This window comes from Lutra lutra, chromosome 3 (assembly GCF_902655055.1).
Source record: "Lutra lutra chromosome 3, mLutLut1.2, whole genome shotgun sequence".
NCBI lineage: Eukaryota > Metazoa > Chordata > Mammalia > Carnivora > Mustelidae > Lutra > Lutra lutra.
Genome location: NC_062280.1, coordinates 179,596,050 through 179,623,668, shown reverse-complemented (window position 1 = coordinate 179,623,668; position 27,619 = coordinate 179,596,050). Strand labels below are relative to the sequence as shown.

The following is a 27,619-nucleotide window of genomic DNA, read 5'->3' as shown; positions in this document are numbered from 1 at the left end:
TTCCATTGACCATGTCATCATACAAACTTTAATAACTGAAATAATAGTGTGGAATACCATCATATGTCTCACAGAACATTTATCTCACAGAACATTTATTGAGTATTTACATTGAGTTTGGAATTTATAGAGTGGTGTAGAGGTAGCTTCAGATAGAAGGAGCTTATGGGTATTTGGAGATATGACACATAAGTAGAATAATGCCAAATAGAGTGATAGCAAGTATATTAAAGTCCTATATGGGTGCTGTGTAAACATATCAGTGAGCAACTGATCAAATTTCTGAGAAGAATTTAAGTCAAAAATGAAATGAGACATTGGGAATACAAGGATCTGAACAAAGTCCTAAGCAGAAAGAATGACTAGAAAGAACAACTAGAAAGAAAGAAGAAGAAGAGGAAGCATGATATATAAGGGAACTGCAAAAATGTGTGCAAAGTGCAGGCACACTGGTACTTGAGCATATGGAGAAGGTATTGGGAATAGGAGGAGCAATTTTGGATGAGAAGATCAGTGCCGGGTCATGAAGGATGTTGCAGGCCATGCTAGGGATTTTGCCCTTTATTCTCAATGATGTTTGCTCTCTTAATGAATATTAAGTAGAACATCATGTGATTATTCATGTTAGGAAGATTATTTATTTATTTATTTATTTATTTTAGCAGAGTCTAGACTTCAGGCAACAAGACTGGAAGCAAGAAGGACAGATAGGTAGTGACTGCACTAAATCAAACTTGGAAACATGAGAGACTGAACTAAAGTCAGAAAGTTAAATTGTTAGAACTTGGACTCTGAGGAGTGAGATGTTGATGACTCCTGGGTTTCTGGATTTTCCATCTAAAATATATACAACTGTTGGTGTCTTACTTGTAGCCTACATCAGTCAAGGGTCAAAGTTGACTGTACCACCATCTTGTCTCCCCTGGATAAAAAGAAAAAAAAATTGTTCACAATTGTTGGGAGCTTCCCAAATAGGATCTGTGTTGGTCAGTGGTAACTGAGCTATGGAAAGTGAATGAGAGTAGGGCAGACATATGGAGGTGTATACAAGTATTTTTTTCTGAAAGTTGCAGGAGCTGGGAACATACTTAGCTTTTTCTGGTAAAGATTTGATAATGGTAACATAAATGGTGATTATTAAGCTATGATTAGAGCCACCTGGAAGAGAATGGCAGCTCTGTTGGTGATTTAAATTTAAGGAGCTACCATCAGTTTGTGAGAGCCCCAACACACATTTCTCTTTGTGAGGAAGGCTTTCAGGAGACACTTTGGAATACAGTGATTTTGTGATACTGGAGACATATTGCGATAGAATAAATACCTTATCTACATATTTAGATCATATAGATCTATATCTATAAAGTTTCTTTCTTTCCCTCAGATTGAGGTTGTTATTCTCCCTCCATTAGCGCAAAATCATTGAGTTTCATTCCAGTAGCAAAACTTAACCCTGAGAGTGGGACAAAAGTTTGATTTAGTTAATTTCCTGGCCGCAGTCTTGGGCAATTGCCTCATATGATTTTGCCTCTCTCACTGGATATGAATGGGTCAAATTCTTGTAAGAGTCATTGATTTGGTATGGATTTATGTACTCCACATCAGAACAATAGAGTCCTTTATTTATACCCATTCCATTACAGTGAATATGTTTTCACATCATATTGGATGATAGGTCCAGCCAGTGACAGTGACAGTCTGTGAGGTGCAGACTTGATTAATGGCTTGATTGCAGTTGGTCACATCAGAGAACAGGCCCTTAACAAGAACATTTGTCAATGGGTCATCTGTTGTTCCCTAAGGAATTTTTCTTTCTCAGAGAAATCTTCCCAATAGGGCCAAAGAGCAGCTTTACATCAGTCAGGACCCACTGCAAAATCTCTGAGATAATTTCTGTCTCCAAATGGACTAAGGTTGGCTTGACATGCTACAGGGGAGGGTGGGCTGTGAAGTTGTTTAGGTGATACAGTTATCCCTTCATAAGCATTATGCATCAATTTTCTTCACAAGCCAACTATTTGAAGTTTCAGTGATTCACCTGGTTTTGCACACAGCAGTTACAAATTTCACCTTTTCATGCTTAGTATAGATGGGTGTCCCTGTAACTTTTACCTAAAAGGGTTCAGAAATTCCTGCCTACCTAGGAGGACCGAAGGCTGACTGTCATAGTGATGACTAAGTCCACTTGCCCAGAGAATGGTTAGCAACAACCATGGTACCAGTGAAGCAGCTGCCTTTAATTCTGCTTCCTCAGTCTCTCATGTTCTGTTAACCAGGCCACCAAGACTCATCCTTCCTCTTCCTAAAAGCCATATCTCTGTTAGTGTCCCATCCTCATTGCGCAAACTGTCAAGAACTGGGAAAGGTCTGAAATGTTACCAGATATGCAAGTTTAAACGTTAGTCTTTTACTATTTCTTGGATGCTGTCAGAAGATATGACTCTCCTAGAACAAAGACAAAGTAATTAGCCATTCCAGTAGCTTTAATCAGAGTGTCAAGGTCTTACTGCACATGTTCTATAAGCCCATATTTCTAAAGAGTGATGTAAAAAGAGCCAAGTGAGTTTTGCACACACAATGTGTTGAATTACAGGAGAGGAACATTTTTCTTTGGAAATTCAAATTTTTTATGGTGGACAGTAAACATACCTGTTATCTGCTCTGGAGGAAAATATCTTCCAAGGCTGTTTGCTATACACACAACCTTGAAAAGGTAGTTTAGAAATAAGGCAGTTAGTGCCTCTGCTGAATTGGTAAGTGGAAAGGGAAGACACCCGTGAAGAATTGTCTCCAAGTATGCAGAAGTGGAGAAAGGGGAATTAAAGGAACAAAGGAAAAGCTTTCTGTTGTATAAAAACCTGAAATGCATGCCCTTGTCTCATGCATGGATGAAACTGTCCTCAAGACCCACTTTTACAAGACCCCTTCTATTACAAAAATGTCTGAAACAAAACTAGATTACAACATAAACCAGTTAGAGAAGTGCAAAGCCTGCTTTCAGAGGGCACAGCCTCCACACTGAGGCTGTTAAATAATTTTGCAAAATTATATTGGAGAAAAATCTGTCATTAGATTTGATAGAGTAACTGAGATGTGACTTACCCAACCATCACTTTTTGGACATTAGCACATAGGCAGGACTCAGAGGTCCTTCCCAAACTGCAGTGTTGGGAAACAGATTCTAAGCAGAGCACAGCCTTTTGGAATTAAGGAGACAGTTCAAAGTTATAGGTGTTTGTAACATAAACTTATTTGCATCTTATTTTTACCGTTTCACTCAATTGGCCATTTCCTCATATTCCTAGGGTTTCAATTAATATACTGTGTATTATTTTTACATTTACTCTAGTTCTCTTTCAATGCATAATAAAAAGAAGACCATACCAAAGTTATAAATTTATGATTGCTGGAGAGTTGACTCTTGCTGGGTACCTAAGATATAAGTGCTTGGTCTAAGGACATTGTTTGAAATGAAAGCATTCAATATTATCCTGAGTATGTCTGTCTGCCAGTCTTTCTCTCTCTTTTGTTTTCTAATGTAATGAAGCTTCGCTTTTTATATCATGGGATATTATGTCTTTTTTTTTATGATTGGAAACCTGTATATAGCTTAACAGTATTTCTTCAAAATTTATAAAGTAATTTAGTAATTTTTTTCTATTTTTTGACCAAGGGATCATGTCTACACAATCTTATTCTTTGAAACATTTGACTAATTTATGTTTTTGAAATAGTGACTGATCTTGTTAATAACTGGTCACTAGTGATCACCAATATTTGGACTCACTTTTAATTCCTGTTTTTGCTGCAATTTTTTAGTATTTAAGCATATTTTTGTCTGAACATTTTAGTGTTTGTACTTTAGCTGTTTTTTTTAAAGATTTTATTTATTTATTTGACAGAGAGAGATCACACGTAGGCAGAGAAGCAGGCAGAGAGAGAGAGGAGGAAGCAGGCTCCCCGCTGAGCAGAGAGCCTGACTCGGGGCTCGATCCCAGGACCCTGGGATCATGACCTGAGCCAAAAGCAGAGGCTTTAACCCACTGAGCTACCCAGACGTCCCTGTACTTTAGCTGTTTTTAAAAGCTTGTATATATATATATATACACACACACACACACACACACACACACACACACATATATACTTGCTTATATGGTTACACACACACATACACACACATATATATACACACACATACACATATATATACACACATACACACACATATATATACTTGCTTATATGGTTCATGATCAAGTGCATAATTATTAGGATAAAATGCCCTCTATATGAAAGTAACTTAAAATTATAACTATTCTATTTTGTCATCCTTTTACCCTTGTGTATATACTTAATTTTCTCTTTTGAACTCGTAGATTTTTATAAATTCAAATGATCCAAATTACCATAATAATTTTCAATATTTAATTGTCTAATTATTATAGTGCGGTCATTGAGAGACCCTTTAATACGGCTTCAGCACATCTTGAATGCATTTTATTTTTTTAAAGATATTATTTATTTGACAGAGATATTACAACTAGGTAGAGAGGCAGGCAGAGAGAGAGGGGGAAGTAGGCTCACTGCCCAGCAGAGAGCCCGATGCAGGGCTCAATACCAGGACCATGAGATGATGACCTGAGCCAAAGACAGAGGCTTAACCCACTGAGCCACACAGGCATCCCTTGAATGTATTTTAAATGTAGATAGTGACAAAAGAGTTCACGCCAAGCCTATTTGTTTCTCCTACCCAAACCCATGAAATCAATGGTCCTCCAAGGAACCCTAGTAACTTTAATTAGAGATTAGTAACAGAAGTGAAAATAACATCTGAATTATTTTGTAAAGATGTTTGTGAAAAATTTTCATGGACTAAATTGTAGTTATTCTATTAGAATACTTTCAGAAATTATAGAGCTGGAAGACACATCTTCTTGTAACTGATTTCCAACTAATTTCCATTATAACATATACCTTTCTTACAGTGTGAGGCTTTATAGACACCAAAGACATTGTCATGCCTTGATTTATGTCCTCTCTCCCTTTTAAACTTCAAGGTTGTTATACTTTTAATGCACTGAATTTCTGTGTCAATTAACAATTTAAATTTGTGTCCATTTAAAATTATAGGCCAATGATATGATGTTAATGAGGAAAAGCAACGGTATAGATTTAATAAAGACTGAGCAACATCTTATAAAGATATAATTGTTTTCAATCTCCATTCTAACTGAAGTTTCATTGTAGGGCAGCCAAACCCAGTATATCACAGACTAAATCAGCCTTTCCAGGCTTACTGCAATTCCTCCGGCATACGTTTTAAGGAACATGAGTTGACACTTACATCTCCCAGACTGAGCTTCCAAGGCTAAAATTCTTGAGATCATTCTTTCTCCCCCATTAACTTTATCCCCCACATCCAATTTATTGTCAAGTTCTCTTACTTATACTTCCTGGATATTGTTAGAATCCATCCTCTCTTCAAGGTCATCACTGTTATTGCCTTTGATAAAGCTGATACCATTTCTCCTCTCATTTATTGAATTATCTTCCTAACTTTCCTCTATTTGTCCAGTTTTGACCTTTTCCTGCAATTCCTTTTCAGGCTGCTGTCAGTAATTTTTATAAAATAAACACATGATATTGTTTTATTTCTTAAAAAGCTCCCATGGTTTTCTACTACATTTAGAATAAAGCTCAAACACCCAGTCACTGCATAGGACAACACTTTATTCTCCTGATAATCCCTTCAGCCTTTCCTAACATCTTAACTTCTTAAACTGAAGACATTTTTTCAAAAGTGCCATTTCTTTTTCTTTTTCTTTTTTTTTTTTTTTTTTTTCTGACTCATAAAACCTCTCTCTGAATTCTTCTTGCTAAACTAATTTTTCTTCCTCTGGGGAAATCTTACTTATTCTTTAAAATTTGGCTTAGATATATCTTTTTGTTAAGGAGCTTACCTACTGTTTCTCTGGTGGATGGAATAATGCTGAAGATGTCCAGACCCTGATCTCCAGAGCTGTTATCTAATATGGCAAAATAACTTACAGATGTGACTAAGGCCGAGGACATTGAGGTAAGGAGATTTTCCTGCAGTACCTGGGTAGGCCCAATCTAAATATGAGTCCCTAAATGTGGAAGAGAAAAGTGGAAGAGTGAGTCAGAAGATGCAGAGTGAGGACTAGACCTGCTATTGCTAGTTTTGAGAGAAAAGAAGGGGAATAGGAGCCAAGAAATGTGGCAACATCTAGAAGTTGGGAATGGTTTAGTTTACAGTCCCCAAGAAAACAAGGGCCTTAGTCCAACAGCTGCAAGGAGCTGAATTCTGATGATAATACAATTCAGCACGGAGATGGACTTTGTTCTAGGAGCCCCCAGAGAGGAACACAGTTCTGTGGACTTTTTGATGACCCATACAGGACTTCTGATGTACAGAACTATAAGGATGTTCTTTGCCTTGGATTCTAATAGCAGCTGGGATTATCTTTTAAACATTCATAATGCACTAATATGATGTCCCTTGACTTGTCAGTGTCCCCAATAGACTATCCCCTTCTAGTTGGCATTGTCTATATTCCTGTCAACCTTCAGAATGCCTGGAACATAGTAAATATACAATAAATCATGGCTGGATTAATGTATAAATATAGCACTATTCATACATTTATGTTTTGTCCTTGATTAGAAATAAAAATATCCTTGTATTTCATAATTGATTTTTAAAGTGTCTCCCTCTGCTTTTTTTTCTCTTTTATCTTCTTTTAATTAGCTCCATCTTTTTCTCTTTTCTTTCATTTTTTATTTCTCTTATTATATCTGCCTCTCAAATGCTTCAGCATTGCCTACATATCAATAGATTTGGCCATTGAATAAAGCTTTTTTTCACAAGTACAAAAAAAAAAAACAGAACTCAATGCAAGTATATTAAATTTGACAATTTAGTACAACTTACTGACAGCCAAGTTATAGCTTATTTATTGTAATCAATTGACAAATACATTATATTGGGCAAAAATAATCACTGGGCTAAACAAGGTGCTATCACATAAATAATAAACTAATAAAAATTAGTTTTATTTTATTTTTTTTTTCAGTGTTCCAAAATTCATTGTTTATGCATCACACCCCATGCTCCATAATACCCACCACCAGGGTCACCCAACCCCCAACCCCCTCCCCTCCAAAACCCTCAGTTTGTTTTCCAGAGTCCACAGTCTCTCATGGTTTGTCTCCCCCTATCGCATTTCTATTTGAAATTTAATAATGATAAATGGGAGAAGTATAAATAGATTACATGGAAAGTGACAACTGCACAGTATTTCATTGCAACTACTTATAAAAGTTTTAAAATTTCTCAAGAACTACAAGAGTTTACAAATAAACCCTATTAGCATTGGTTAATAACTTAACATCTTTATATTGATTATGGATCTTCACATGTGAACATTAGATTGCTTATTTTTGATAAACATAGGGTTTCACTGCATATTCAATTAATGTTAGTTTAATTGATTAATTAATTTACAGCCTTAGAAACTGACATGATTTTGATCTTTACTCATAACATGAATACTTTTAAATGCAAATTGATCTAGGAAAAGAGAGAGAGAAAAGCAAGGTATAAATAATAAAATTTGTCTCCATCTTGATAATCATGGAGAAGTATTATTACAATATGTCCTTTCCAAATTGTACGTTTGTCTTTTGATTTCCCCTTTCTCAAAATCCTATAAAATCGAAGTAGAAGAGAGATATTTTCTACATCTAACAAAATGGTGTTCACATCAGCAGGGCATTCTAACAAAATGGATTATATATAATTTTTAATTTTCCTTTTGAATAATACATTACCATTTTTTCCAGACAATGGTGGAGCATTTAGTAAACTGGCATTTAGAGGAATATATTTTAGTTGCAAGTAGGCCACAACTAACTGTGGAAGAGAATGGAAATAAATTCTCTGGACTGTATTCCATACTAAATGAAGATGAACTAGGCTGAGGAATTTTTTCAACTCTGCTCCTTAGATTTTCAGTAGTATTTTTGGGAAGTGTTTCATGAGCCAACTCAGAATAGCCAAAATCAGGGTCTACCATTCAAGAAATTAGACCCTTATTTTCACTTCAAACAGAGTAGATTCACCTATTTTTTTTTTCATATCAAGTACTAAGAGTCTGTGTAATATTTACATGAAATTTTATAATACTTCTATGTTTAAAGTGCTGAATTATAGTATATCAGTTATTAGTCTTAATCTGAAACTCTATTTCTAAGTAGTTTATGAAAGGTTTCAGTGTCTGTGAGTGGTAGAGTCATAATCCGGTTTGAGTCAAGGTGGTTTCACTATTCATGTTCATCCTACTACAACATGAGTGAGTTTATTATTTACTTCGGCTAAGAATTGCATCCCAAACAATCTTTCATTTTTCTCTTAGAATTCCTTAAGACATAACAATGTGTTCTCCAGAATTAAAGATTAGAAAATGTTCTTAGACACCGTATCTTATTTACTGTTCTAGAAGTCTATTGCCTGATTCCTGCAGGGCAGCCTGATTTGTCATGGCTACTGTTTCTGGGTATTTTGTTGTTGTTGTTGTTGTTGTTTTGTTTTTTCAAAAAAAATTGGGAAAAACAACCTTAACATACTAACTCTTTGAGAGTAGGGGCACTGCCTTTCATGGTGACAAAGGTATTCTCAAAGCTGAATGCAATCAACGGGGCATAGCAGGTCCTCCATAAATGTGTCTTTAGTAGGTGAATCTGCTTCTGCTAGATTGGTTTCTTTACTGTACATATTTGGCATACCACTTACCTAGATTTTGTAATTGATAACAATTAACAATAACCTGGTAACAGGACATAGAATAGATAACAATAATCTAGTCCACTAGACAATGAACATTTAGACAGTATAAGTTGTGCTTTAGTCAAAGGAATATGTTTACTTCTTTCCTGCAATTTTGATCACACAGTCTAACTCCTTAAATGGAGTCTCCGCTATACTCCTTCTAAGACCCTTTTAACTTCCACTCCCTTGTCATGGAGGAGGTTTACATCCTATGCTAACAATTTCAAAATTACTGTTTATACCACAGTTTGATGGAGTTTTTTCCCTTTCCGTCCTCCCATTATTCATTTTTTACTGAGTTGCATCTTGTACCACTCCCATTTTCCCTTGATTAGAGTGGTTTATAAATAAATTTGTATTGAACTAATATTTACTAAAATGCCATGATCTCTGTAAATAATACATGTTTGAAATTTGTTTTCTTTCTTCCCAAAATGAATCTTACTTCATGCTGTCCCAATAAGATATTTACTATTTAAGGACTCAGTAACAAAAGGTGTTCACAGTTTTCTAATGATTCACACTTGAAGTCCTATGTATATAATTTACTCAAATACCATGACCTCTGTAAATTACATGTTTGAAAGGTTATTTTCTTTTTCCCCTAAAACAAATTTTAAGCTGTCTCAATAAGATATTTCCTATCTAAAGACTCACTAACAAAAAGTGCTTACAGTTTTCCAATGATTCATTCTAGAAGTACTATGCTTATATTAGTTAAATATTTACTTTAGCCAAAAAAGATGAAGTTGTTTTGAATTTATCTCATAAATAGTAGTTATTTGGGTTAATAATTTTTCTTTATGTCCAAATAGAAGTAATCAATTACTATGAACCTACTACTCTACTAATAAATTACCATTACTTTTTAAATAAAATTTTTAAAAATTAATTTTTTTAAATTAAATTTTTACTGACTGACTGGCTGCGTCAGTCAGTAGAACATGCAGCTCTTGATCTCAGAGTCATGAATTCAAGCCCCATATTGGGCATAAAGCTTGCTTTAAAAAATAATATTTGTAAGAGTAATCTTTTATTGAGGCACCTGCATGGCTCATTTGGTTAAGCCTCTGCCTTCCGCTCAGGTCATGAGCTCAGGGTCCTGGGATCAAGCCCTGCATCGGGCTCTCTGCTCAGTGGAGAGCCTGCCCCCGCTCCCCGCCTGCCTGCCTCTCTGCTTCCTTGTAATCTCTGTCTGTCAAATGAATAAATAAAATCTTAAAAAAAAAGTAGTCTTTTATCTAAACGAGCATCTAACAAAATAGTGTATGTTAATTCTAAAATAAATAGGCATGCAAATGTACATGTTATAAGCTCTGTTATATTAACTTTTGCACCATTATAACATTAGTTTCATACCATTTCTCCAAGCCTGTATTTTTCAGATATATTTTGAATCATTTGGTATACAATCAGAAAAAATATATTTGATAAAATTAAATATTCCCTCAATTTATATTTTGTATTTTTAAGTTCCAATTCTGAATTTCTAAATAAAGAATTTCTAATTCTAAATTTCTAAATGCAATTTAAATTTTGTATTTCTAAATTCCAAGTCATCATCTTTGTACAAAACTGTTACATTTTTATCATTGCATTTACGAGGAAAATTCAACTTAGTGGCAGATCATACTCTTTTTAGCAAGCCAATTTCTAAGATAGCAAAGTATTTGCACATTTGAACATGATAGAGTTTTGATGATAGAATTCTAGCTTGATGTTAAAGTATATTTAGTGATAATGTAGTTTTCAAATGTTTAATTTTGATAAGAGATACTGAAGTAGCAGAAGAAGGTAGTAGGCTGTGTTTTGACAACTCTTGTTCAAACCTAATCAAATACATTTTAAAAGGCTAAAAAATAGAGCTTTGCCAAAATATTGCAGTATTAGTAATTCAATCAAAGTAAAAATAATGCTAAATAAGGGGCACCTGGGTGGCTCAGCGGGTTAAAGCCTCTGCCTTCAGCTCAGGTCATGATCCCAGGGTCCTGGGATCGAGCCCCACATCGGGCTCTCTGCTCGGCAGGGAGCCTGCTTCCCCCCCTCTCTCTGCCTGTCTCTCTGCCTACTTGTGATCTCTGTCTGTCAAATAAATTAAAAAAAAATAATAATGCTAAATAAGAAATAGTTTCTATTTTCTTTCAGTGTGATATGTGAAAAAATTTTAGATAAATAACAAAGATAAAGGATATGTTTTCTGAGACTTAAAACAGGCTTCTGACATTTTCAAAGGCTTAGGCTAATAATACTGGCTTTTTCTTAAGCCTCACTTAATTTCAGATTGCATGGTCGTTCCAGGCCAGTCACTGAAATGGAGGAAATATTGACTGACACTAAATAATGATTAAGGTGGTTTTCTGATTTACAATAGAAGGAAAATATTTTTTTTTCTCAACATCTGAGGAAATTTTTCTGAAAATAACTTTATTTACCTTTGCATATTGCCATTACCATAGCTTCATGATGTTCTCAGTTTTCTTATTTAGTTATTTAGTTATTTGAATACTTAACATGACATCTACTCTCCTAACAGATTTTTACATGTACAATAATTTTTTTTTTTTTTTTACCTACAGGCACTATATGGTAGGTATAGATATAGATATAGATATACAGATCTCTAGAATTTGGTCATCTTCGATACAATTTTTATCTTTCATCATCTTTTATTTTATTTTTTTAATTTAAATTCAATTATCCAACATATAGTACATCATTAGTTTTAGACGTAGTGTTCAATGATTCATCAGTTGTGTATAATACCCAGTGTTCACCACATCATGTGCCCTCCTTAATGCCCATCACCCAGTTATCTCATCCCCCACCCACCTCCCCTTCTGCAACCCTCAGTTTGTTTCTGAGTCAAGAGTCTTTCATGGTTTGTCTCTCTCTCGATTTCTCCCCCTTACACTCCACATATGAGTGAAACCATATGATAATTGTCTTTCTCTGATTAACTTATTTCACTTAGCATAATACATTCCAGTTCACTGATGTCGATGCAAATGGCAGGTATTCATACTTTCTTTTAATTTTTAGTGTGTTATGTTAGTCACCATACAAAATATTATTAGTTTTTGATGTAGTGTTCCAAGATTCATTGTTTACATATAACACCCAGTGCTCCATGCAATCCGTGCCCTCCTTAATATTCACCACCACTTCACCCATCCCCCACCCCCTCCCCTCTAAAACCCTCAGTTTGTTTCTGAGTCCACAGTTTATCATGGTTCATCTCCCCCTCCAATCCCCCCCTTTACTTTTCCTTTCTTTCTTTTAATGCCCTTCATGTTATTCCTTTTGTTCCACAAGTAAGTGAAACCATATGATAGTTGACTTTCTCTGCTTGACTTATTTCGCTCAAAATAATCTCCTCCAGTCCCATCCATGTTGTTGCAAAAGTTGGGTATTCGTTCTTTCTAATGGCTGAGTAATATTCCAGTATGTATATGAACTACATCTTCTTTATCCATTCATCTGTTGAAGGGCATCTCGGCTCCATTCAATCTTTATACTTATCAAACAATTCCCCATTTCCCTCTCCCTTGCTTCTTTTGTGTTCTACATTACTAACTAGATTATAAACAACATTGTCTTAATTCCTGGCTTCATAAAACCAATCCGTTCATATACTACTGAAAACTTAAATGATTGAAATTCTTGTTCATAATATTTATTGTTGTTAAATTAACAATTCAAATCCAGGCTGATTATTAAGTATTTCCTTCATGTTGATGTCTTTAGGCTCAACCACAGACTTACTCAGTTTTTATAAAAATATGAAAGGCTTTATCATTATTTAATTATCCTAGCAATTTTCAAATCTTTCCTGGATCCTACAACACAGCAATCAAAAACAAAATATTAGTAGACACTGGTTTTAAAGACCATGTGACTTTCAGAATGATATGAGAAGGTTCATCTCCTTCCCTGCAACACTGAAGTGAAGTGTTACTTGGTTCCCTGAATGCCAGTAACCAACCAGACTATGGGACTATGGAGTAACTGAGTATATAGTTATAAATTAAGTCAGACAGGAAATGAAAATAATATTTTTAGATGATGTGTTGACTCATTAGCAAGAGACTTATATTCTCAGCTGAGTGAATGTTTCTGATATTTATAAATGACCAATTGTATGTTTTTATATCTATTAAACCATTTTATTAATACAAGCCATCACTTCTGGTACCAGAAGACAACATTACACAAATATATATTTGTTTTTTATCCAGTGGCTGAAGAATTATATTTGTACATATTGAGCATAAACAGCCTACCTTTGATGTATCTGATGTACATATAACTTTTGGTTACCAAGAAAATAAGCAATGGAGAACTATAAAAATCTGCTGTAATAATGAGTTTTTCTTTCTTTTTTTTTTTTTTAAATTTTATTTATTTATTCGACAGGGAGAGAGATCACAAGTAGGCAGAGAGAGAGGGGGAAGCAGGATCCCCGCTGTGCAGAGAGCCAGATGAAGGGCTCAAATAATGAGTTTTTCATTGAATATACTTAGTAAGGATACCACAAAAAAAATTATTAAAAATAAAAATGAGTTCAATCTGGAAGCTAGATTAATTGTTCATAAAAATCAGGTTTAAGTATATATTTATTTATTTTGTAGGGTTTGAACATAATTAAATAATACCATCTATTACATATAATTCTGCCTTCTATCTTACACATCCCATTCAATAGACAGGTAATAAAGTGGAAATTGATACAATTAAAGAAAAACTAATTTAATGACATAAACCTGTTCAAAATTACTCAAAGATATATATACCACAGCAAACAAGATAAGATTTAGGTTCCTGAAAAGCAAATTTTTAAAACAGTAAATATAATACTAAAATATAAAGTAAATTAAAAGATCTAAAAAATACCCAAGTATTTCTCAGACAACTTATTACTGTTTCTAAGAATTGACAAGATAGACAATATATAGTGACACTGATGACATGACAAGCAAAGAAGGGAGTTAAAACTGGAGAAGAAAATTAAGTGGCTTTCAAATTAGGAGATGAAGCAGGCATGGGAGAATACAAACAGAGAGATGAGAGGAACAAAGAACATTAAAAAAGTGACTGGTGAAATCATAAGGAATATAATTTAACCTCTAAATTAAATAATGGAACTATCATTCATGACATTTAATTGTTTTCAGATTTAAAATTCATTATGCTTAATATGACCCAAAAGTCCCTACATAGTCTGGATCTTTTTATTCCTTTTTACTTTATGTTCTCTGCACTCATCTTCAAACTCTCCATCCTTATTGGCCTTCCTCTTGACTCCCAACTCCTACTCTATACACACATTGTTATCTCTATTCTTCAGACATTCTCATAGTTAATGTCTCAGATATTCCAATCATTGGCAAGGATCTAAACACTGAGACAGAATGGGATTTTATCAACTCCCACACATAGCACATCTAAGTTCTTCACATACAAAAACACAGGAAATTCCAACTATGTTAAGAACACTCTCATCTCTCCATGATGAGCAACTAAAAAAGTTGTCTTCAGGGATTGATATTCTACCCAATAGAATTGTTCATTGAATACTAGTCATTATTAAATGAAGCCTACATAGATAGTGATGTTGTGCATTCATAGTTAGCCTCGTCAAATTGAGTGTATAGTGATACAGTAAGGTCTTGATAATATTTAAAGAGCAGTATCATATCTGATACTATTGTCAGTGGCCATGTTCCCTTTATAGATGAAATCTTATATCCTAGAATATTCTACTGTCTTGACTATGTTTGAATCTCTGCTTGCTCAATCAGCATGCTACAACATTATCATCCCCCAAATTGTTTCATTGCATCTCAGGTTTTCCCATGTGGTTATATATGATAATCTTTAATTAAATACCCATAGATTTTTGTAAATCTAAATTCTGTAAGCCCTTACATGTTTCATTCACCATGATTCATTTGACACATTTTCACCATAATTGCTTCATTAACCGTTTCTCTTCTTTTTTTATTTTTTTTTTAATTTTTTAAAGATTTTATTTATTTGACAGAGAGCTCAAGCAGGCAGAGTAGCAGGCAGAGGGAGAGGGAGAAGCAGACTCCTTGCTGAGCAGGGAGACCAAGGAACATGGGGCTGATTCTCAGGACCCTGGGATCATGTCCTGAGCTGAAAGCAGATGCTTAGGTGACTGAGACATTCAGGCACCCAGTCATTAACTGAGTTTCTACTGCTGTAATTTTTTTGTTCATTTGCTTCCTAGATGTGTTTCCTGACTCATTGAAGATTAATATGTGTGAAAATGATTCATCAAATGCTGAACTGAAGAAAGTCCTTTCCTGCTTGTTGCTAGGTATTTGAAAAAGGCGTTATCTATCTATCTATCCATTCATCTATCCCCATACACCTGCACTATTACATACTAATGATTAAGAGTATAACCCTAGTACACCAGGGCTCAGACACTGACTTTATTATATATTATTTTTAGAACATTTGGGTTATTATATAACTTTTTCAGACCCCAGATTTCCTTGTCTGTAAGAAAAATATTAATATGAGTAATGTTCAGATTTAAAGTGAATATTAAAGATATAATGTATACAAAGCTTTTAACCTATTCTTGTCACATACACGCTCTAAAATATGTTACTTCTTTTGTTAGTTTTACTACTGCTGCTGTTGCTGCTACTTCTGCTATTCTATTACTAACACATTACCAAAGTATGTTTTGCTGCTAATTTACCTGTTTTATATCAGCCCTAGTACTCTTTGGTTATACTGTGTCACACTAATGTAATTAAAGGTAATAGAAATATGAAGCAAGAAATGATCAATATGAACAATGTTGCAGAATTAAATTATTTCAAAAATTATTTGTTTTGGTGTCATTATTTCTTCCATTCATTCAAGTGAGAGACATTATGTGAATCTATGTATACAAAAATTAATAAGGACTGATTGCTAATTTAAGAAACTTATGTTTGATTTACTAATTACTGTTGGAGCCTTTAGAATATAAATAACTAATATTTTGAGATTATTAATAGAAAAGGCTGATCCTTATTGGGGGCCTTATATTTTTCTAATGATAAGATTGCACAACTTAATTTCACCTAAAAACTGAAATTTATATTTTTATGGCCAAATTTCTGTAACATTAAGCATTCAATCAATTGTCAAGGATTGAAGTGCTTATATCCTCATCTATAGAAATGTGGTTTGTTCTCCCTTTAAAATTATGAAAAATGTCTTTTACAAAACTGTAAATTCATGTTTCATTATATTCTTTTTTCACTGTATCCCTGGCACAGTATAAAAAATGCATGATGGGGGTGCCAGGGTGGCTCAGTGGGTTAAACCTCTGCCTTTGGCTCAGGTCAGGGTCTCAGGGTCCTGGGAGGGAGTCCTGCATTGGGGGGCGGGTTCTCTGTTCAGCAGGGAGCCTGCTTCCCCCCTCTCTTTGCCTGCCTCTCTGCCTACTTGTGATCACTCTCTCTATCAAATAGGTAAATAAAATCTTTTCAAAAAATGCATGATGACATAGTTCCTGTAGAGTAAAAAATAGAGAGGAGTATATTAGAAATTCTCCATTTAGGGAACAGTTTTTCAGTGCTTATGACAAAGGTAGTGCTAAGATTACTTGTTCTTAGTTCCAGTGATAGCTTTTCAAATAAAGGCCCCAGACAATATTATATTTTGTTACAATTATTGCTGATTGAAAGAATCACATCAATACATGACATCAGTCACATGTATTTATAAAAAGAAAATGTTTTCTTGACCATGTTTGGAATGTTTAACCAATCACACAGCATGCAGATGCATGTGTGTCTGTGTGTGGATATAAATAGAAAACTTGTAATTTTCATATATATACATATATTTTCATGAGTATAGGGTTTATGTAAGCATAATAATTTTGAAAAATGGATCAAGATCTGTGATAAAGATTATAATCTCACCCTGTTTCATGAACTATTCTTCTAAACTTACTGCCCCCAAAAGTCATTAAATATGTGCTTAACTATTATCAGAAAAACAATATTGTGCATTTTAAGCATAATTTACAAGCATACATTTGATCCCTCTAAATTATTATCAGCATTTAAAAGACGAATATGACATGAGATAGACCATTTGTTTGGATTATAACCAACACTGGATCCTTCAGCATGAAGAATGGAGTAAAGAGTCTGTATATATATTAATGTTTTATTTATCAAGATTACCATACTTATTGACTGGAGAATGTGGAAGTCCTTTATATGTAATTAATACATAAATATATAATTTTCACCAAGATAAAGACTCCTATAAATTGAAACATCAGATATTACACTTCATGCATTCGTATTTGTTAAATGATCAAAAGGAAGAAAAGACAATTTTGTATAAGGAAATATTACAGCTTCCTACATTCTGAAAATTGACAGATAAAATATAGAGATGATAAAATTAGTATGTTGGAAAAGTTAAAGAGAATATAATGTAAAATAGCTGTCATGTTGGATATTAGCAGTGGTGGTAGAGATGTGGCAGTAAAGAACATACATACCTACAATAAGAAATAAGAAAGTCCAGATGCCTAATGAGACAAAATCTTGAAACCTCAAGGACGTCAATAACCTTATGAAACACAAGAGTCTTTGAAATCTCAAGAATGGGAACCACTATGCCAATCTTAACTTCTGTATCTACAGAAGGGAGACGAGACAAAAGACTACACGTATCTGAACATTCATCAAATGAAATACTGGAATTTGAAATTATGTAACATTCAAAAATCATAATAATATATGATGATTTATTTCATGTATAATTTAGCACTTTTTAATTATTATAATAGAACTGTGTATTCAACAAGACATCCTCATTTAACAATCTCAACTAACTCTAGAAAAAAAATCAAACCATGACTATGATTAATAGAGTAATTACTAAACCAATTTATTTATAAAAATAGACTTGTTTTCTTATATCTACAATTTTGGTGATCTTTTTATTTGTCATTTTAAGTCATTCTTCATTAGTTAATTAACACTGCTGGGGAGCATTCAAAATTAGTTAAGCTGTGGAAAAATGTGGGTGTCTAAGAATATTAGTCTTAATATTGTTTAATTTATTAAGAAATTTCTATTATATCAGTTTCTGTCAGATTACTGAATAATTTTACATTGATAATTAAAAATGTTCTATTTTCATAGGCTTTTCAACATTTTAAATAATGGGTAAAATACCACAGGTGAATTAGACTATGAAGAAAATTTGAAGGCCCCTGAATATGACTGTGATGGAGTAGTAGGTATCAGACATGCTCGCTCTCCAATTAAATCTTGATACAGTAGTTAGAACAATTGTAGCAGACAATCAACCAGGGTAGTGAATGGCTTGAAAAGAAGGAAAGATCATAAAAAAGAAAAAGAAGGAAAGATCATAAATTGTGATCCATACTCATATAATTGTTTCTTTGAGGGCAGTTTCCATACAGGAGCAGAGTAAAATAGAACTATCTGAGCCCATAATCAGTGAAAAATACCTTTAAAAATGAAGGTGAAATAAAGATGTTTTCTAACCTTCCCACAAAAATCTAGAAGAATTCAAAGCTAGAGACTTTTCTTATGAGAAAACTAATCTCCTGATGAAGGGAAGCAGTAAAAGTACCATAAGCAGTAAATGTATGGGTAATTAGAAATCAGTGTTAGATTAATACTAAATACTGTGGGATTTATAGCATATATAAAATAACATATGCTAACACAATGGCAAAAATGGAATAAAGGGAATATTTAATGTTAAACTACTGAAAGTTTCTTGCCTTTAGGGTAAGTGACAAGTACTAATTTTAAGTAGGTTGCAATAAATCATTGGTAGTATAACTGCTAAAAGAATGATAAAAGAATGTAACATCTATAACTCTTATAGGCAAGAACAGTTGAGTAACATAAGGTATGACTAAATAATAATACATAAGACAAGGAAAAATAAGAGCCTAATATGGAAAAAACTGAATAATCCAAGGGAAAAAATGGGGTTAAATATAAAATCAGACAGAACTGTTAGAAAATAAATTGCAACATGACAGACCAAAGCCTATTATGTCAGTATGTTTACTAAATAGAAGTGTTCTCTTAAGTAAAATAAAAAATAAAAAAATAAAAATAAAAAAAATAAAAAATTTAAAAAGCCGTGGTTTTCCTCAGAATTTGTATGGCTGCAGGTCTCAAACTGAGATTTTAATCCATTCTGAGTTGATTTTTATGTGTGGTGTTAGAAGGTGGTCTGGTTTCATTCTTTTACGTGTAGCTGTCTGGTTTTCCCAGCACCATTTGTTGAAGTGACCTTCTCCCTATTGTATATTTTTGTTTCCTGTGTTATAGACTAATTAACCATAGAAACATGGGTTTATTTCTGGGTTCTTTATTTTGTTCTATTCTTCTAGGTTTCTTCTTCTTTACTTTTCTTCCTTGCTTTTCTTGCCTTGCTTTGCCTTGCCTTGCCTTGCCTTCCTCTCCTCTCCTCTCCTTTCCATTCCTTTCTTTTTTACTGGTACCATACTGTTTTGATTACTACAGCTTTGTAGTATGTCTTGAAGTCTGAAATTGTGATATCTCCAGCTTTGTTTTTCTTTTTCAGTATTGCTTTGGCTATTCATGGTCTTTTGTGATTCCATAGAAATTTTGGTATTTTTTGTTCTAGTTTTATGAGAAATGCAGTTTTTATTTTGATAGGCATTTCATTGAATCCTTAGACTGTTTTGGGTACTATGGACAGTCTGACAATATTAATTCTTCCAATCCATGAACATGGAATATATTTCTACTTGTTTGTGTCATCTTAAACTTCTTTCATCAGTGTTTTAGTATTCAAAGTACAGAATTTTTACTTCCTTGGTTAAATTTATTCTTAGGTTTTGTTTGTTTTTTTGTTTTTTGGTGTGTGTGTGTGTGTGTGTGTGTGTGTGTGTGATAGCAAATCTCTCACAGAGAGAGAGAGAATCTCAAGCAGGCTCCCTACCTACCACAGAACCTGATGTAGTCAATCCCATGATACTGAGATCACAACCTAAGCTAAAGTCAAGAATCACTTGCTCAGCCAACTGAGCCACTCAGGTGTCCCAACTAAAACTTTTCTAATAAGTAGATTTATTCTAGTAAAAATGGAATCAATGATGTGAATTCCAGTGTAAGGCCATATGCAATAAATATATAAATGTATAAATATATCAACAATAAAGAAAAATACTGAATAGAAATAATAAAAATGAAAGCAAAAAGCAGTAACATAGTAGTCAGACATGTAATAGAGAAACTCACAAGTTCTTTTGAAAAATAAAGTATATGGAAAATCCTAGCAAGACTGATAGAGTAATAGAGAAAACTAAGATTACCGATATTGTGAATAAAAAAGGAAACACTATTTCAGATTCTACAGAAATATAGAGATAGAGTATTTACGATAACTTATGCAGCTAATTTAAAAAAATTTTTTTTCATATAGACAGATTGCTTCAGAAAACATGTTATAATAAATGCGACAGGAGAAAGAGAGATAAATTTTTCCACAAAAATTACATCAAGTTCAGATGGCTTTACTAACAAATCTTTTCCAAACATTACAGAAGAAACGCTAGCAATCTTACATAAACTGTTTCTTTGTATAGAATAAAAATTACATTCAGGTTTTTCTTCTTTATTCATTTATTTAAGATTTTATTTATTTGTTCACTGGGCTCCATCCCAGTACCCTGAGATCATGACCTAAGTTAAAGTCAGCCACTTAACTGACTGATCCACCCAGGTGCCCCACATTCCAGTTTTTCTTAAAAATATAATTGCAAATTAACTGATGAATTACTGAACTCTGATCTGAAACTAATGATGTTCTGTATGTTGGCTAATTGAAATTAATTTTTTTAAAAATGTAGTTACAAATTTTTTGAAAACCTGGCAGAAATAATCCAGAAGTTTATAAAAAGAGTATTATGTTGTCGAAAAACAAGATTTATTTTAGGAATAGAAGGTTGTTTTTAACATTGAAATTTAATCAATAGTTTTCACATTAAGAGAAAAAATAAAATAAAAATAATATAATTATTTTAGATGAGTAATTGAAGACATATCTATTATTTTGCCAGATCTTTAATCTGGTATGATGTACATAGAAGAAAATAAATGCCATTATTTAATATTTTGCCCCTGAGACTGAGAAAAATGTTTATCCATTATGGCCAGCTCTAGTCTATATTTCATTGTGGGTCATAACCAATGTAATATGGCAAGATATTAACATGATAGCTGTTAAAATTGAGCAAAAGTTGATTTTTTTACACATGTGAGAATAACATCAGAGAAAATCATCTCCTCCTCAAAAAAGAATAAATGCCAAAAAAAGGAATTAGTAATTGAATTTAGCTGAATACAAGGTAAATTTTTTTTGTCGATTACATTTCTTTATACTAACAATTAACAATGATAATGGAATTTCAATAGATAATTCTATTTGTTACAATGTCCAAGCATTAAATGCTTAAGAATATCTAAATAAATGTACAATTTCTTTAAGTTCATTGATTGTTAGACTGGTATTAGTAATACTCCAGTTCCTGCCAAATTTCACTAAAGATTCTGTGCAATCTCACATGCCAGCAGGATTTTTTTTTTTTTCAGAAATTGAAAGGATGATTCTAACATGTGGATAGAAATGCAAATGACCCAGAATATCTAAGGGAATTTTAAAGCAGAATAAAGCTAGAGAACATATATTACTTCTTAGAAAGACTTACTATAAATATACCTTCATTCAAACAATGTAATATTGGCTCAGAAACTGACAAATGGTCCAATGGGACAGAATAGAGTCCAATTAGAGACATACATACTAATTTTAACTGAGTTTTGAAAAAACTCCACTGTAAATTTACTGGGTAAAGAATTTTCTTTTCAATCTGGTGGATATCCATAAAGGAAAAAATAATGTTAACCCATTTCTCCTTCCAGACAAATATAAATTAATTTTAGATGGTGCATAGACTTTTAAATGTTAAATCTAAAGTGATCAAACTTCTAGAAGAAAACACACAAATGTCTTCATTAACTTGGTCTGTGCACATAGAAAGCAATAACTATAACAAACTGTTGAAAAATTATACTTCATTAAAATTAAAAAACTTCTGATTTTCAGAAGACCTGATCATTTAGGGAAAAGGAAGCATAATACCTCCACACAGAAGCATTCTTAAATTTCCATAAGAAAAAGGCTGCAAAGAATTTAACATGTGCTTCACAAGAAATATAAAATAGCTTTTAAAAACTTATGGAAATATTTCAAAATCATTATTCATTATAAAAATTAAATTAATGTCACAAGGAACAATCACTGCATATCCATCAGAATGTCTAAATAAATAAAAACAAAATACCAAGAATTGTCAATGTAGAGTAATGGAGATGATACTATACTGCTTGTGAGAATAAAAATCTGTAAAACCGTTGTGAAGGAAATGATTTGCAAGTATCTGTTTGAAAAAAAAAAATTGCAGAACCCATTCACACCCTTGGAATCAGCACTTCTGTTCTTAGTATATGTCCAATAGAAATGCACCAGAACAGATGGATAGAAGTTATATTCAGAATCCCAACTGGGAATAAGTCTAATGTCCAGTAACAGTAGAATGAGTAAATTGTGGTACCTTTCTATCTTGGACTTCTGTATAGAAATGAAAAAAGATCAAATTACTGTTATAGTACATTATGGATAAATTTCACAGATATGATGTTGGTAAAGTGAGATAAAAATGAATGAAGTGAAATTAAAAAAAAAAAGAGTTTGTGTTATATGATTCCACTTGTGTTAAGTCACAAATAGGCAAAACAAGTCTATGATTTTAGGTCAGACTAGCATTTACCATTGGGTATGATTCTGTCTAGGGTATGGCATAAGGGAGTCTTTTGGGGTAATAGTTACACAATCTTGATCTGGGTATGGGTTACATAAGCTGCACATTTAAGATATGTAGGTTTAATATGTGTGATAACTCCAGAAAAGGGAAATAAGAATATTTGCCTACACTAATTCTATGATGTATATTATAAAATAATGCTTTGACAATTGGAAAATATCCTCATTCTGGAACTCACAAAGTAAAATATATAATACACAGATTAATGCACCACTGTGAATTATATTATTCTTGCTTAGTTTTCTTGTTCCAGTAGTATAATATGATATTAAAACCATAAAATATTTTAGGCAAGCATACACTTACTTAAAAAAAGGAAATTAGCATCATCTTCCTTCATCATCCTATCCATTTGTACCTTACTTAGTGTAGAGAGTTATTAAAAAGATTCTAATAGGGATGCCTGGGTAGCTGTTGGTTAAATGTCTATCTTCAAGTCATGTCATGATCCCAGGGTCCTGGAATTGAGTCCCGAGTCAGGTCCTTGCTCAGTGGGAAGCCTGCTTCTCCCTCTGCCTGCTGCTCCCCCTGCTTGTGCTCTCTCTTCCTCTCTGACTAATAAATTAAAAAAATAAAAGACTCTAATAAAGGATAAAATTTCAGGTTTTTAAGAATTCTAACATGATGTGAGATACGAGTATGCATCAGATCACTGAATAGTACCTACATGATATCTGAATATCTTGAATAATAAAATACAATTATCTTAAATAGTATAGCATTGCACTACACTTTTTAATATATGGAAATAATTACATATGGAAGTAAAATTCACTGACATATAAAAGTAGAAGAAATTTGATCCTAGTTTTTGAAGATTGTTGAAAAATGAAAATAATATATACAGTGTCAGTCATTTGTCAGACACTATTCTTTATCCTAGAAAGGTAATGTATTACTTAATCTCACAATAAATACAGTATGTATCATTATCTTTTTTATTGATGGGTAAAGTGAATTCGGAAAAAATAATGCCCACATTCAAAAGACATCCATACACCTATGTGTAATGAGACATGAAAGAGTTAATCTTTCCTGAAGCCCTTATAAACAAGTTCTAAACCTATTACAACATTAGCAATGTGATTATTAGTATTGCTTCTACCAGGAATTCTTCCAGAAGTGGCATATTTGGGAGAAATTAGATAAAATAATTCTTGGCCCATTTTATCAGAAATGATATTTTCTTCTTCTGGTAAGTCTGTAGAGCCAAAATGTCCTTGGATAAGTCTTAATTTAAATCCTTCTTAATTATACCTCATCAGTAAAATTGTGAATTTAAATTGGAATATAGATAGAAATTTTGCTCATTTGTGGTCAAGACTGAAGAACATTCTTAGCTACTCTAATACTTACTAGAATATAGCAAAAACTATTTTACATAAAGGTTTCCAATTAAGGGGCAAAGTACCGAGGGAAAACAGAGTTGTCTTTGTTTTTGGCAGTCCTCCTTGATTGTCCCAGACATCTTCCATGCTATTAGAACTCCAATCTGCTGTATTCAGATTGTTCACAAACCTCCAATCTGCTATATTTTTCAAGGGTTCTCTGCCTCTCTTAAAAAACAATTTTTGCCAGAAATAGTGGTCTCATTTCTCTCAGTAAATGATTGTTTTACGTAAGGGCAACTGACAAAATTATGGCAATTCAGACGACAGAAAAGTTCCCAAAAAGCAATTTATAAAGGTTTTTCTTCTTCCTAAAAGAGATGCAAGATAGAAACATTCTTTTTTCTGCTTCTTGATCCTGTCCTCTACATGTGACGACTTGAAATGGGAGTGCCATCTTGAAATTATTTGTATAGAGTCAACATGTTGAGGAGAGAAGAACCAAAGGTTCCATTCTTGTTGAGACATGGAATTAACCATACTTGGAATTGCCATACTGACATTCCTATTGTTGGATTTTTTGGTCATTGCAGCTGCAAACATAATAAGTTTTATTTTTTATATTTTAAAGTTCTACAGAACTAGTCTTGTGTCATTTTAAAGCCGATTCTATATAAATACAATTAAAATGTTTAGATTCTGTATGACTGGAAGGAGAGCCAAAGAGATCACTTCAGAAAACAACTCTGTGTGGGTTCTGTGCAAGGAATGAGAATATGATTCTTCTTCTCCATCATATTAAAGTTGAATGATCTCAAAACAGCTTTGGAGCTATTAAGACCAATGTAAGAGCATCCCGTATTTCGTGAGCATAGAGAAACATTCTTACACTCCCAAATGTTTTTTTTTTTTTTAAGTGAATAAACTTACATTAGTTATTAACAGATGCGAAAATGTGAAACTTCAAATTTCACTCCTTATAAAAGTGTAGTTGACTGTGGTATATTTGAGGATGCAATTTAAGAATGCCAAAGAAAATGAAGTACTCAGTCTGAACATGACTCTTTGACTACAAAGAAAGTTAAGTTGACAATGAGCTACTCTTCTTCTTATGTCAACACTTTGAACGTGTGAAAGCTTATGGCACACAAAGAGAAAATTGCAAGGAGAGAGCCAAGTGGCATTGGCAGAGTTTTGCAAAGAGTGTCTAAAAGGGGCATACACTCTTTATGATTCCATATTGCATGTAAATGAGCAGAAGAATATTTTTACCAGGCGTGGCTGGGCTAAAGAAATATACACATACATAGATATGGATATGCACTCAATCTGTGAAACCTAAATCTATACATTTCATAAAAATTTAATACTATTCATTTCTTTTTAAAAAACTGGAAAATGTGCCTGCACTGAATTTGGATTCCCAAAGGGCAGCAGTCAGCTGTGACTGCTTGAATTCTGTCTCCTTTAGTTGGAATATGCACTTTCTCTCCTGTGGGCCACAGTCGTCACAATTCTTGATTGCTTCTCAGAACATTAAAATCAGTGACCAGCTGCTATCTACTTTCAAACCCCAGCAGCATTCATTTCTCCATGAGGCTGACAGCTTGGTACATAAGTGTATTTGTGTTTGCAACCTTCATGTGGCTTCTTCAGACTGACATCTTCAGTGAACTCACCAAAGAGTTTTAATTTTATGTTTGCTCCTTGACCATTTTGAATTTTTAATTTTAAGTCTCACTTACCTCACCCTGGCTTTGCTTAGGAACATAATTTTTTTTTTTTTTTTTTTTAAGTTTTCAGCTCCTTTCTACATTGTAGATAGTGCGCAGGTCATGGATTTGTACCATTGACTAGATAGGGTTTTTTAAACTTTTTTTATGAGCACTGTTCTCAATACAGACTAAACACTGTAGGGATCTACATGTTGAGAATAAGATACTAAATCTTTTAAGGGTTAAAGGTGAAAAAGAAGGGAGTTATTTGTGAATGGGAAAATTGGCTTCTAATTCCTAATTATGTAGCTTTCTCCAGCATCCCCATAATCACTTTTTTCCCTTTTGTTGTTAACTTTTTTCATTTATGATTTTCATTCCAGTTTGCACACACTTGAGTTCCTTTAGAATCTATATGATTGACAGGAGACTATGAAAAAGATCCATACATTTAGAATATTTTTATCAGTAGTTCACATATACTTCCATTTTTTTTTTTTTTTTTGGTCACAAGTCAAAATGTGAAAACATTTTATAATTAAATGTATATTATGCATATTATATTTCTTTTATTTTCTTAATGGACATCATTTGGGTAATCTCTAGTTGGGACAAATATAAACAAAAGTACTAGGAACATTTTTATACAAATATTTTTGTGAGCCTAAGAATTCCATTACTCTTGGTTAGACATCCACAATTACAATTACTTAGTCGTAAGTAGGATTATGTTTAATTTTATAAGACATTGCCAAACCTTTTATCAAATTGGCTGTATCATTTATGTTTTCAACAAAGTACGAAAATTCCAGTTGTTCCATATCCTCATCAACATACGGTATTGTCAGTCTGTTTTTAACTTTAGCCATTCAGATATGTATACAATGGTGTCTCTGATTTTTTCCTTGTATAGTAAGAATTTATTTGTTTTGTAAAGAACCATCAAAGTGGCTTCCAAAGTGGCTGTATCATTTTGCATTCCCAAGAGCAATGGATGGGAGTTTCTTTTTGCTTAAGTTTCCATTTAAATTCCAATTAGTTAACATACAGTAGTATTAGTTTCAGGTGCACAATATACTGATGTAACACTTCCATAAACTACCCAGTACTCACCTCAAATGTATTCCTTAATCCCCATCACTCATTTTACCCAGCCTCCCCACCTACCTCCCCTCTGGTAACCATCAGTTTGTTCTTTTTTTTTTTTTTTTTAATTTTATTTTCTCAGTGTTCCAAGGTTCACTGTTGTGCACCACACCCAGTGTCCCATGCAATACATGCCCTCCTTAATACCTACCACCAGGCTCACCCAACCTCCCACTGCCCCCCTCCAAAACCCTGTTTGTTTCTCAGAGTCCACAGTCTCTCATGATTTGTCTCCCCTTCTGGTTTCCCCAACATACTTCTCCTCTCCTTCTCCCAGTGTCCTCCATGTTATTCCTTATGCTCCACAAGTAAGTGAAACCATATGATAATTGAATCTCTCTGCTTGACTTATTTTATTCCTCCACTCCTGTCCATGTTGATACAAAAGTTGGGTATTCATCCTTTCTGATGGAGGCATAATACTCCATTGTATATTTGGACCATATCTTCTTTATACATTCATCTGTTAAAGGCGCTTCTTGGCTCTTTCCACAGTTTGGCAAGTGCAGCCATTGTTACTATGACATAGGGGTACAGATGGCCCTTCTTTTCATTACATCTCTATCTTTGGAGTAAATACCCAGCAGTGCAATTGCAGGGTCATAATGTAGCTCTATTTTTAATTTCTTAAGGA

At 33.3% G+C, this 27,619-nt stretch overlaps 1 long non-coding RNA gene across 1 annotated transcript in view; it reads left to right on the top strand.

Annotated features, from left to right (window-relative positions):
• LOC125095423 (uncharacterized) overlaps positions 1-15,537 on the top strand; it is a 118,399-nt gene extending 102,862 nt beyond the window's left edge. Inside the window, exon 3 of the long non-coding RNA XR_007125875.1 lies at positions 15,099-15,537. This is a non-coding gene — a long non-coding RNA (uncharacterized LOC125095423). The remainder of the gene's footprint in view (positions 1-15,098) is intronic.
• Positions 15,538-27,619: the final 12,082 nt, after the last annotated feature.